Source organism: Nicotiana tabacum, chromosome 20 (assembly GCF_000715075.1).
Source record: "Nicotiana tabacum cultivar K326 chromosome 20, ASM71507v2, whole genome shotgun sequence".
Classification (NCBI taxonomy): Eukaryota; Viridiplantae; Streptophyta; class Magnoliopsida; order Solanales; family Solanaceae; genus Nicotiana; species Nicotiana tabacum.
Genome location: NC_134099.1, coordinates 133241013 through 133255547, shown reverse-complemented (window position 1 = coordinate 133255547; position 14535 = coordinate 133241013).

Here is a 14535-nt window from a genome sequence, read left to right as displayed (position 1 = left end):
TTTCGATAAATGAGTTGGTGACTTCAACGTGATTACCAGGAGGAAAGGTTAGACCCCAGAGTAATAAAAATCAGTATGGGCTGGTGAACAAGATAAAACCGAACATGAATTAGGGACCGGAGGATTTGATAATGGTCGACATCGTGAGAATTTCAAAGATCGTGCTCCAACAATAATAGAATAGACAACAGACGAATAACCTTTAAAGGTTATTTAGGAAGTCGCTTACCTAAAGCAAGCACTCTGAGCAGAGTTAATCTTAAGGGACTAAGTGTTCCAGTTACCGTAGGTGTCACCTTCGTGCGTAAAAAATTTAGTTATCTCTGGTACAGAAGGTTACCATAAGGTGATTAAGGTTCATTGATAATGTGAAAAGACGTCAAAGATGAAGAGGTAAAACAACTATAGGTAGATCGTCGTAGTACTAAATCTTAGTACTCCCCTGAAGGGGGGAATATGGTGTGATATGGTATTAAGTCGGAGTTAAGCGGTTCAGTTAACTATGGAATGGAAAAGGAAGAATGTGGTAAAAAGGAGAAAGGGATGATGTTGCATTTATTCAGTTCCTGCAGATATGTTGCGACTCCAGAACCTTATACAATCACGACACCGGGGAGAGGCAGTAAAAGTTTCCGGCCAGGATGTTATTGATAAATAAGTGTGAATGGACACTTGATACATCAGGAGCTAGTGGTGAGAGATAAGTTAAGACAAAGGATATATCCCAAGAGGGATTATGCAGAATATATATATATATATATATGAGAATGGACCAACGAGTAATTAGTATGGACCAACGGGTAATTAATAGTTGATTCAAGAAGAGCCCAGTTATGGCTAGACAAGAAGTCACAGATAAATCAATAGATCATGCAAGATAAATGTAGTGAACCGCGGCATAGTGAATTCAGTCTCGCAGATACGAGATCGCAATCATTTGAAAAAACTTTCAGATAGGAGTTGAGGCAGTTAAAGGTACCATTTTTAAAGGTAATAAAAATAAGAGAGAGTGCCACTAAGGAGACAATAAAAATTTGAGCTTAGAAGTAACCCTACGAGCACAAAGGCATAAATTTATGTAACTAAGGATTATTATAGGCGAGTAAGAATAACGAAAATTACCTTCGGGTGTACGATATATCAAGTTCGCAACTTTACAAGAGCCAGAAGGTCTCCCTAAGTACTACAATGAAAGACTAGCTGAGGAAATAAGGAAGAAGGTTTCCACCTAAGCATAGTGAGCTAAAGAGTAAATTATCCTGTAACAACAGTATCACTACAATATTGTATACACTCCATAAGAAAGTGGCACCTATCATGGCTAATGAATGGTAAAAAAAAGCCATCAAAGGTGATGTTTGAGATCATATGAGGTACAGAAAATTATAGTATTCGTGGGCAAAATGACAAGCTAAGTATTCATGCAACAAGTGATAGAACGACCAGCAAAAGTAATTGCTTACATTTAAGGACAACTGAGAAAGGCACGAAAGGAAATTTACGGTGCTAGCAAGTTTAAGGAAGGTTGCGAGTAGTATAAATAGATCAGTGTAGATCCTAAGGTAAAGTATTGTAGAGCAACGAGGTTTTAGGTAGATAGGAGTAAGGATATGAAAAGGTAAGTGAGAAGGTGACGAGAATATGTATGTCCTCGTGATTAAACCCATCAAAACAAGGGAGCTGATGATTTCCATATGTAATAAAAAGCTCGGTACAGCCTGAATGAACATAGAGGAGTCTGAGACTAAGTGCATTTAGAAGAGATGGAATGTTGCCCTGGCAGTAGAATAAGGGTCTAATTTTGATAGATAAGAGGATGATGCTTAGGCCTTTGATTGAGTAACGATTTCACGAGAAAGGGATTTTATTAATTGCACGGGATTAGAATACCCACATAAGATGAATTGCATTGGGATGCAATGAAATACGGTTATTGAAGTATAGTATTATCCCTAGGTGGATCAGGAAAATCACTTCATATGTTCCCTGATAAGATGTGAGCCCTAGTGACAGTGTATTACGTAAGAGGTTGCAAGTTATCAGTGATAGATTATAGATCAACATTAAGGTGAATAAACAATAGATGGGTACAAGTTCCAAAGTATGAGATGAGATTTGTTTGTTATTCTTAAGATGAATAAAACTGAGGAAGCACTAAAGGACTTAGATTTATACATATAGGATAAGCAGCGAGAGAGTAACCTGGAGTTGGGTAGCAAGCCTCGGTAATTATAAAACGAAGTAAGTTTTATGGTATAGTATAACCTGCATAGATGTAGTAAATCCATAAAGATAGATATGCAAGACTATGAAATAAGAGATAGCAATAGTCTTAAGTTCGATAAAGTACCAAGCGAAAGACATCAATACACCTATAGATGCCTAGAGGGACAGCTTGTCATAATTCTGTATATGTTCATACAGTGAGGCTTATAGATTGGATAAAAGATGGAGGAAAAAGGGAAGACGAGTCGCTTGGCACTCATATAAGGACACAGTCATACATACTGCATGATATAAGGTAGCAAATGTTACGATGTTGGAAAAATTCCGACCACATGTCATGGCGTGACAAAGAGGCCTAAAAGGGGGGAATGCCCAAGTGTTTGGATTTATTCACAAAACTGTTGCTTAGATGGAAAGATGAATATTAAAGTATTCGTAAGAGCCATAGTTTATGAAAATGATAAGCGCATCAGTCAACATTCGAGGACGAATGTTCCAAAGGGGGGAATGATGTTACACCCCAAGTTTTCATACGTGAGAGTACATCGTAAGTCATTGATGTAAGCTCGGAAATGATATTCTATTTGGAAGCAAATAAAGTAAGTTAATCATGTTACCTTGGAGGTTACAAATATTTAAGATCATGAATAACGAGTACCAAGAGGGTTGGAAATCTTAGAAGCTAAACCAATTGAAGAAAATAAGTTTCGTCGAAAGTCGACAAGTTTCGAATGTTATAACATGTACTTTGGGGTGAGACTAGGGTTATTAACATGATAAGCAGGTTATTCTATGAGTTATTTTAGCCGTATGATATTCATTTTCTACATTTTGAAGGCAAGCAAGTTGTGGAACAAGAGTTGGCAAAGGTCATCACAAGTTACATTCATAAATTTGCTGAAATTTAGGTCAAATGTATCTGAGAATTTCTCCAAATATACTTGGAATAATGGTGTTTTCTACCTACCAAATTGAAGTTCTACGAGTCTAGTTTCTAACTCATTAAACCGTTTGTCAATACGACATCGTAGTAGAGAGATATTCGCGTTTTCGCGAGACCGCGCAAGCAGCTCCCAATGGGACCCACTTAGGCGGTGGTTGACCTACTTCAATTTATAAACGATTTGGACGCCTATTTTTGCTCATTTTTCAACTACAATTCGTCTCCAAACTTCTCTTAACCCTCCTAAACATATACCACAAGGGTTTGAAGTAATTACACCATATTTCAACATCAAAACTTAGTTCTAGTGAAGAACAACACCTCTTTGAGGTTGTGTTGTCATTGAGGATTGTTGTGGGCTGTATTTGGATGAAATTCCAAGTTGTTTCTGCTGTCTAAGGTGATTATAACAGCCTACTAATTGTGCTTAAGCTTGCTTGTATGTTGGTTAAGTTGTTAGGATGATAAACTACAAGATAATACTTGGATTAGCTTAAGTCACTTCTATGGTGTTGTATTGCTATTAAGGGTTGTTGTAAAATGAATATAACTTGGATTTTGACTTGAAGTTATTGTAGGAGGTATGTATATTGTGTTCTTGCTTGTTCCTAAGGTTATCTTGATATTGATTAAGTTAAATGGATGGGCTAGACATGAACTAGTGAATAAAGTTGCTAGTTGGGGATAGTTGAAGTTGTGGATTATTTTCGTTGTTATAAATATATGGTATAAGGCTGGAATCATTGATTAATGACTTCATTATCAAGTTAATGATACTTTTATGTTGAAGTAAGAAGTCTATAAGGATTGATAAGGGGTATACGGATTCCAATCGGAGCTTGCCGCTCGTCGTAATGTAGTTGTGACTTGTTGTTGTTATATGGTGTCTTGATATTGATAATTATGTATTGATGGATTGCTCTGGTCATTGTTGTTTGTATATAGTATTGGAGGAGGCCCTTGTTACAAGGGAGATGCTGCCAAAATTTACGTAAACGAGCTACTAGCTTAAGTTATAGACTTAGCCTTTGCTCAGCACTGATTTTGAATCTCCTTATACTATGATAGATTGAGTTGACTTGTTTGAAGAGTTGCTTGGAAGTGATTAAGGACTCAACGGGTTTAAGGTATGTTAAGGCACTTTCTTCTTTCTTTTGGCATGATCTAAAGTGAAATGAATACGCTACTTCATAACGGATCTACTCCTAGCAACTAAGGTTGTCCATGTTGTTCTATCCTTATAAAATTATTCTAAGCAAGTGTGTATGATCCTTGAATCCTACTAAGGTTCATATTGAGGGTATGGATGTCCATAGTGCTCTTAAGTCACTCCAAAAGGTTTAGAAGGTGATTCTATGAGTTGAGCATGCATTATATATATGTATCTATTTTACTCTACCGAGCCGCGCTATAGTCGGCCGGGTACGACACCTATTGTGCAACCACTGATCAGTTGGGTTTACCGAGCTCCACGTGGCCGGTTACGATTCTACCGAACCTTATGATGGTCGGGTACGCTTTTACCGAGTCCTCTTTGAGGTCAGGTACGATATGATGATGATGATGCCCACAGAGGCGAATGTTTTAAAAAGTTTATGTATATATATGTATTATGCATTTCATATCAGTAACCCCCAGAGGCACTTTGATGTTACAGGTTGTATCTCCTCTATCTCTCTCTTTACATTACTGTTCTTGTTTATGCTTTCCTGCCTGACATGCTCGGTACTTTATTCGTACTGACGTCCTTTTTGCCTGGGGACGCTGCGTTTCATGCCCGTAGGTCCCGATTGATAGGTTGACAGTCCTCCTAGTAGGCTATCAGCTCAGCGAAGGTGTTGGTGCACTCCACTTGCTTCGGAGTTACCTATTTGGTCAGTATGCTTTGGATATGTATTGATTAGTATGGCGGGGCCCTGTCCCGACCTTTATGATTTTATGTACTCTTAGAGGCTTGTAGACAGATATCAGGTGTATGGATACTTGTATGGCCTTGTCGGCCTATGTTTCGAGTTTACTAATGGTCATGTCGGCCTTATAGGCTCGTATGTCACATATATAAGTTTGTATATCATGTTGGGTCTTCATATGTTGAGTATTCCCTTATGTTTTATTCTTGTTATCTCATGACGAGTTTTCTGGCTCATTTACTCATGATAATATGATAAGAAAGATATGTTGCGTTGGTACTCGGTTGAGTAAGGCACCGGGTGCTTGTCGCGGCCCTTTGGTTTGGGTCGTGATAGAGTGGCTAAGAAACTTCTTAGCTAATATCCCTTTAATAAAGGACATATTGCCTCATGTGACTATGCTTGTGATTGTCAAGCGGCAATAGTTATTGCAAAGAATAAATCTTATAATTGTAAAAGTAGACACATGAAATTGAGATATGATATCATAAAACAACTGTTGAGAGATGGAATAATTTGCATTGACTATGTGAAGTCAAAGATAAATTTGGCCGATCCTTTGACTAAACCCATAGGAAGAAAATTAACTCTTCAAACCTCAAAAGAGATGGGGTTAAGGCCGACATATTGTCAATAGAGAGGGTAACCCAACCTATGTGATTGGAGATCCCATGAGTAGGTTCATATGGGTAATAACAAGTCAATTTTGGCACTGATGCACTAAAAGAGAGTGCTTGACTGCTACTTATTGAGAGGTTGAGTTATAACTCTTAATGAAATTCATAGTCCTTATGGATGGTGTATTTAAAAACAGTATACATTTGATGAATTCACCTGTATGAGAGTGGAGTGGGCCGCTCCTATGAGATTTTGGCCTAGTCTCTAGAGATCTCATGAATAACCAGGCACGTGCATGGCCTATTGGGCGTAAAACCGCATTGAATAGCAAAATTACCGGGGTCGAAATGTGATTGATACAATCTCTGGCTCACAATAAGAATTATTTGGTTCATAGAAATTTTATATTTCACCAGTAATTTTGTGAATTAAGTTTTATTGATCTATGTTTGGTTCATAGTCCAAAAGACACCAAACCTATTACATTTAGATCATATAAATCCAGCAAATTTTACTTTTTTTCCCAAAAATTCTTTTAAAATACTGTGGGGGATTATCAGCCAAATTGTATTAGTATTTTAAAAGAATTTATATAATTAGTAGTTGACAAATGTCTTTGCATGAAAAGGTAAAAGACAAGCTGTCTTACTATCAATGTGGCAACCAACCTTTAAACCTTTTGATAAATGACACATTCCTTTGGAGAAGTGACAAATGAAGATAGCCACATTGCAATCATTCACAAGGATAGAAACATGCACGTATGGCTATAAATAGCCTTCATTAGCCATTCATTCTCATCATCAGAAATCCTTATTATACATCTCTGTTAGAAACTTAGCATTTACCAGACTGTATAGAGAACCGGGTTCTCTATGAGTTTCTACTGAAAATACTGAGGAACCAAACTGTATAGCGATCTGGTCCTATATCAATTTGGTACAGTGCTAACTGCGGAATCAGTATATAGATGAGATACAGGATAAGTTTCCACTGTATAGAGAACCAGATTCTCTAGCAGTTCCTACTGTAAGCAACAGACTGTGCAACCAATCAGTACGGGGAATCAACTTCTCTAATTGTTACAGCAGCTCGGCAGTAAGTAAAGAACATAGAGGATTTTTATGTGGAAAAATCCCAATTCAAGGGGACAAAAATCACGACCTATACTTTTAGGCTTTCAACTTCACTAACTTGTAAAAACCTATTACAAGCCACTTTGTAATGACTCCATTACAAAGAATTTAACCCAACTAACTTGTGGTACTCTTACCAGAAGCCACTGTGTGACTCCCTAGTTACGAAGGATTTTACTAACTTATGATGCTCTCACCACAAGTCACTTTGTTACTCTACAGTTACAAAGACTTTTGTCACTCTAACTTGTAATAACCCTATTACAAGCCACTTGTAATAACTCTACTACAAAGGCTTTACAACTCGACTAACTTTAGCTAAGACACAAACTTGGAGGATTTGTAATTTTGGATTTTCTAAAACAACTTCTAAGAAAGCAAGATAGGAGTTATAATTGAAGAAAAAATAACAAAGACTCAACAAACCTAAAGACTTAAGACATCTTCAATCTTGGATCCGGTCCTTGAGGTTGAAACAGCTTTATTCTTGAGAGAGGTTGTTCTTGCACTTGATAGAATATTTTCGTTTCTGATTTTGCAAGTGTTGAACCTGAATATTGTGCCTTGCAAGAGGTTTATACTACAAAAAACATTACCTTAGTGATGTCAATTCACAATGGTGATGTCTAATCTCATTGGAAAGTGATTGTTGCACTGTCTGCTGCATTGTCTGCTTGCACTATTGCAGACAGTCACTTTTTGCAGTTACTTTTTAGCTGTACAATTGACTTATACTTTTGTCAGGGGAACAACAAGGTATCAGGTCCCTAATCTGGTTCCTGTGAATCTAAATCACAATGCATAGATTATCTTGAGTCGATTAACTTGAATGATTGTACCAGACATGCTTCAGGTCCTTTATCTGGTTCTCTCATGAAGTAAGTCATTTTACCTTCCTTGATTGTATTTTTATGTGTGTGACATCACTTACAATGATGTAAGAAAGGTAGGTAAAAATCCTTCCACAGAAAGTTGATTGTTGCACTTTTCCTGTACAATGGCGTGTGCAGGCAGCAACTATCCTGCTGGAGAGTTGACTTCATACAGTCTCCTCGGAAACTGGTAGGGACCTGTTTCCTCAGTTGTTCCTTTCACTCTTCCTCACTTGAGTCATTGCTATCAGCTTTGAGTACCAGGTTCTTCTCTTTCTTTGGTTCTCTTCTTTCACTGTCTATCTTGCTCTTCATCTCGTAGGTCTTCAGATTTCCAACCAGCTCTTCTATGGTTAGGTCATGTAGGCCTTTTGATTCAGTAATAACATTCACCTTGCTTTCCCAAGGGCTGGATCCTAACCTGGAACTTTGTGATCTCAAGGTCTTGTAGATGTGTAACAGGTTCCTTATCTGGTTCTGAATGGTAAGTTTTTTAGATCATTAAAACATAAAGTAAAGTACTTGTGCCCAAGGTACTTGTAACCTATCAATTTCCCCCTTTTTGATGACGACAAACTTAGAATTGATATTCCCCCGAGAACCAGATCTCCATATTGTTCCCCTTACGAATCAGTCATATTCCCTATGAAAACCGAACCTAAGGAGCCGAGCACAACTGGTTCCTCAAGACTATTTGGTAAATCATCAAAACTCAAAGTTCCATAACTTATCAGTCTCTCTCTTCTTCCTTCTAATTCCTTTTCTATAATATTTAATTAACATTACACATTAGTTGTTATTCCTTTTTTCCTAATAGCTGGATTTGTATAATATTTAATTTTGTTGATTCCTGTATCCTCTAAATAAAATAGAGGTAAGTGTGAACACCTAATTTTTGCACTATTTTAACACCTCCTAAAGTTATTAGTGTTTTGTTATTTTAATTATTTTTCTCAATTTGTGTGACTTTAATTGCATATTTCCTATCATAAAGTACTAGAAAATAGTTCTTTCTTCATTTGTGCATTTTAAGAATTAACTAGTTGTTCAGTTGGTGAATTAATCTAATTAATTGATCATTAGAATAAGTTATTTAATTAATTTATTTGTATAAAATTAGTTTAATAAGTAGGATTAAGGAAGAAATTTGGCCAAATTTGAAAGAAAAAGTGTCCAAGAGTGCAAGATAAAGGGCTGCCATTGAAAGGGTCTGAAACTACGTAGTTTTGCCTCAAAACTACGTCGTTTCACTAAATGAAACAAGATCAAATCATACCCATCCATTCCATCTTGATCCAATGGATCTCATTCACTCTTGGCTTAGGTATTTAAAGCCTCAAAAATCTGAAAATTGTCCTCATTTTCACCCATAATTCTTTTCTTCTTCTTCTTCTCTCTTCTCTCTCTTCACTCTCTCTACGCCGCCCCAGCTCCGCCCACCGCTGCCGGCCGAAAATCGCCGCCGCCGGCGGACCATCTCCAAACACCTCCAAATTCACACCATGTAATCTCCACAACTTCCTCTTTCCATATCTCCAAACCAAATCCTTCAAAAATCCCTCAAACTCCTTGAACCTTAGATCTAGGAAACTTTCCCGTCACTCTTTTGCCCAAATTCTTGAAGCTCCAACCACTACCGCCCCACAATACCTACATCAATGGATAGACCTCCCCAAGACCTAGCTATTGATGCCAATTTTACCCTGAAAATCCGGCGACCAAAATTCGGCCAAATTCCAGCGACCTCCCCGAACACCCTCTTCGGCCACTTGAATTATAAAATGGTAAAAATTCTATTCTTTTTTGTGGCTGTTTTTTCTATTTTATTTTTATTTTTTCAGATTTTATTTTTGTCTATTATTAATTATTTTAGCATTAGTTTTTGAAGTTTGAAATATTAAATTTTCTGTTTTTGCACTTGTTGAAGTAGTAAAATAGTTTTGTATTGATAAAAGTGAGGTAATGAAAAATACTTAAGAGTATATGGTACTTGTTTGGTTGTTTATATACTGCTTCAAGACTCTTTGAGTACAACACTTAAAAGTCAAATTATTTGGTAAGAAAATGTAGACCTTTGGACAGTGTTTGAATAAAAGTCTGTGTTTGAATAGTGAAGGGCAGATTTTGTTTGAAATACTCTCTGTTGGACAAGATTGAACCAAAAAAGTCTTGCTTTTGAATTTAAGAGCTGATTTTGTGGAAAAATCTGTCAGAAAGATTGATTTTTAATCTTGAAATAGCCGGTTGTTTCTGAGGAAAAAAAAGAAGAAGAAGGAGGACACTCCATCTTACTAAAGGGGCTCTACACACAAAAAAGAGAAAAAGAATCAGTAGCTATAATATCCATTAGCAGCTTTTGTTAGTTGATTCTTAAGTGAAAAACTTGTTTAAGGAAAATAGAGTAGTCTTGAAAGATTTTTCTGGAGTTACATAATTGTACTGTTTTGCTGGGGTATTTCTAGTTTATTTTCTTGGGTTTGAATCTGCCGGTTGTCGCTGTCTTTTGCTATTGTTGCTTCCCGTTTAATTGTTTTACTGTTAATTTTTGAAAGAGCTGACTCTGCTGTATTTGTTCTTCTTTCTGCTGTCCAGGTAATTTTCGGACCATGTAAACTCATAAAATCGAGTTGGAATGAAAGATAATGACGCTGGGAAATATTAGTAGCTTTATCCTTCTATTGTAATTTATTTTCATATGCTCTTGAATGTTTGATAATGTTATAACGATATGTTAGTTAATTAAATTGTGTTAAGTATTTTTAATTATTTTTATTTTGCAAAGCATTAGATATAATTCCACTGGCATTTGGTTATCTGGAAAGAGCATATATATTAAAATTTGAACCCTTGTAGCCATGTTTGTCCCTTTGTTGTCACCAAGCTAAGTTTTTATTATTATTATTATTATTATTATTATTATTATTATTATTATTATTATTATTATTATTATTATTATTATTATTATTATTATTATTATTATTATTATTATTATTATTATTATTATTATTATATTTTAGAGTCCCAATAATTTTTTTTTATCTCTTAAAAAATACTTATTTAGTAAGGTAGTTAAGTTGTAGATTAGAAAGACAATCTGTAAACTTATTTTTGTAAATAGTTGGCTACGGATTGCAAATAGCAAGATATGGCCAAATATGTAACATAGCTTTAAAAGGCCATATCTGCAGATTTAAAGTCCAAAAGCATATGGGCTTTTGGATTTTGTCTTGGACATGAGCCCATTTGACTCCATCAACCCAATAGTGGGCTGCCTCATTCAATGTCAAGACAAGCCCACATCTTACTAGTTTTAAGCAATGTCAATTGATAATTTTCTCTCATTACTCTCATCTTTTAAATTAGTACTCATAACAATAATTTCCTCTCATTAGTTAAGTTGTAGATTATTATTCAAATCTTTTCTTTAATTTAAGTTTTTTTAAAATAAATAAAACGGACATAAGAAAAACATAAAAATCAAATAAACCACAGTTTATCCAAGATTAATTCAAGCCAATTGTAGTCGATAAAGCCACTGTGCTAGAACCACGGGACTCGGGGAATACCTTACACCTTCTCCCTGGTCAACAGAATTTCTTACCCGGACTTGTTTTTGCAGACCAATAATAATAGACTCAAACCTTCCTTTGAATAGGGATTCAAATAAAAGGTGACTTGGAACACCGACAAAAATCAATTCCAAGTGGCGACTCTGTAAATAAAATAATCTCTATTCAAATTTTGTCACTTTAATTGGAAAAACTCTCTAACCCACATCCATAACATTTTGTACATATCTCTTGGAGGGGTAAAAAGGGGTGTGACAGCTCTGGCGACTCTGCTGGGGAAAACCAGAATTCGAGCTTGTACATGTTGACTTTTATTTGGCTTTATTAATTTTGTATATACTGTGATTTATTTGGGTATATTGTGCTACTTGTTTTCTTTTTACCGCTTTGATATTTTTGAACGGTACATATAAACTGTCTTCTCACGCACCCCCTCCGAGTCTTCTTGAATTAAAATTGGGCATTTTCTTGACATAGCCCGCTTTCTTTGAGATAGCCGAAGTGTTTGTCACCCGGTGAAGGATTTTAGTCACACCTATTTTAGGCGGGGAGCACCACCAGTTAAGCCGGAAAGCAATGCTACCGGTACACTGACCCTCATCGGCTCGAGCTGTCCGCTCGAGTAAGCCAGTCTAGATACCTTTTCCACCAAGATTTAAACCTAGAAGAACAAACCTCATATCGGATTTTCCTAGTAGGTTCGCTCTATGTGCATCACATGCATTTGACTTAGCGAAACTCGGCACAGGGGTCGGGTCCGTATAAGACAGGTATCCTATTTGAGACCATCATGTTCACGTATGTGCTACTTAATACATCATTTGGAAGACTTACTTGCATTGTCGACCGACTTTAGAAAATTAGTGTAGTAGAATTATTAAAAAAAAGGTACCCAGTTTTACCGAACTACGCAGATCTGATTCTCATCGGATGTGAGCTACGTAGGCAAACCTCATCGGTTCCGGCCTCCAATTTTCAAAAAAAAAAAATTCAAATATATTTCCCTTTACTTCCTTCTTTAGAAAATAATTTCTTAGAGACCCCAATTTTAAAAAAAAAAACAAAAAAAAAAATTCAAAAATATTTTCTTCTTTTTTCTTTTATAAGTCTTTCTTCCGCAAAAAAAAAATCAAAATCAGATTTTTTTTCTTCAAAAATCACAAAAAAATAAATAAATGAAAAAGAAAAAAAAATCGAAAATTCCAAAAAAAATTGTTGAATTCCAAAATATATATTTTTTCAGCTTCAGAAGTTTTTCTTTCAAAAATTTTAAAAAAAATATTCGAAATTCAAAAATATTTTATGTCTTCTTTAGAAGTGTTTATTTCAAAAAATTCCAAAAACAAAAATTCTAAAAAAAAAGAAACTTTAAAAATGAAAAAAAATCTTTTTTTTAATTATTTCTTTCAACAATTCCAAAAACAAAATGAAAAAAAAATCGAATTTCAAAAAAACATCGCTCTTCTTTAGAAGTCTCACTTTCAACAATTCAATAAAAAAAATTCTTTCTTCTTTTGAATCCTTTCTTTCTACCAAAAAAAAATCCAAAATTATTTTCCTTATTAGGAGCTTTCGTGGAGTTATTTGTATATGAGTAAAAAACGAGAGTTAGATTGTGTTTTATTCCTGATTTTTTCTGAAATACATATGATCTGATTCATGCGGCGTCACGATACGTAGGCAATCTCCATCGGATTCGATCATATCCATAGAATTAACCGAGGAAAAAATAAACTAAAAAAAAAAGAAAGAAAAAAAAAGAGAAAAAAAAAGAGAGTGACAAAAAATAAAAGAGTGACATAAAAAAGAAAGGAGAATGCCAAAAATAAAAAGCGACAGAGACGAAAAAAATCAAGAGTGATTAAATAGAGGTAGAAATAAAAGAAAAGAGGTACATACTTAAAGGGTTAGTTAAGGCCGGGATGAAACATGCAACCGTTCAAACACATGGTAGAAATGTTTAACTATTAGGTGCATTGCATCCCCAATGTGCGATTTCCTATGTGTTAAATGTCTCAAAACTAACGAGGTTGTGGTGTGAGCAAATTAGTCAGGTTCTGTTCAGGTGGTTGGTTTTGTTGGTATGTAGTGATGAACGCGCAACCTTGCACGCGGCCACAACATTATGCACAAAACTGAGCTCCACCTCCCAGAAATGCACATCCTTACCCAGCTCCATATAATCCCCAACCAAATGATCTCCGATACAATCCTCGCCTAAGAGAGCCTTTCAGAAAGAATCAGTTCACCCCTATTGGTGAATCGTATTCAAGCTTGTTCCAAAAGCTAATCAGGCTAGATCTGTTGCAGCCAGTGGCCCCGAAATAGCCCAACCCCGAGTCCCTCTCGCACCGAGCTGATGCTAGATGTGAATACCACTCTAGAACAGTAGGACACAGTACAGAGGACCGTTGGACCCTCAAAAGGGTAGTTGAAGATTTGATTGAAACTGAAAGAATCGTTTTTCGGGATGAAGAAGCTTCTGATGTGATGAACAATCTGTTGTCTGCCCACAACATTGGGCCAATGGTCAGAATGATTTGTGAAGCTGAGGATTTTGATCCGGCACCGAAGGCCGTTGCAGCCTTTGCCAAGATAGAAGAAAAGCCAAAAATGGTCGCCAAGCATGAAAGTTCCCCATCAAACGGGAGTCTTAGTGGTCAGTCTTGCTATCCTTTATGCGTCTGGATTATCTCAGGGTGTGATCCGGATGTTTTACCGTATTATCTTACTTTCTGATGCAAACCCTTCTATCTTCAAAAAATTGAAAAAAAATCAAATCAAAAAAAAAATCAAAAATCAAAAAATCAAATGAAATTAATATTTCATTTTCCACGAATGTCTCTTTTCTTAATCTTGTCATTTTTCTTTCTTAATCTCTTTTTAGTTCTGTTAAATGCAGATTTCAATAACATGACATGTTTGCGGACTTCATGCCCAAATCCTGAAAGTTGTTAGGCCTCGAAATAATGAATCAAGGATTAGATCGCAATAAAGATAAAGTTTAAGGAAATAAAACAAAGAGTTGGAACAACTGAAGGAAAATTGGTTCTCGGATTGGAAAGGTCCGTACATTGCAACAAGAGTACTGCCAAAAGAGTGCGTTGCACTTGGGACACATCGAAGGAAATATCCCTGAAATAACTGTCAATGCAAATGCAGTCAAAAGGTACTATGTTGGATCCTCCATATAGTACTAATATTCTCCAATTGGGATGACGAAGGCTTTCATTCTCGCTACCCAAACACTATCAACCCTTT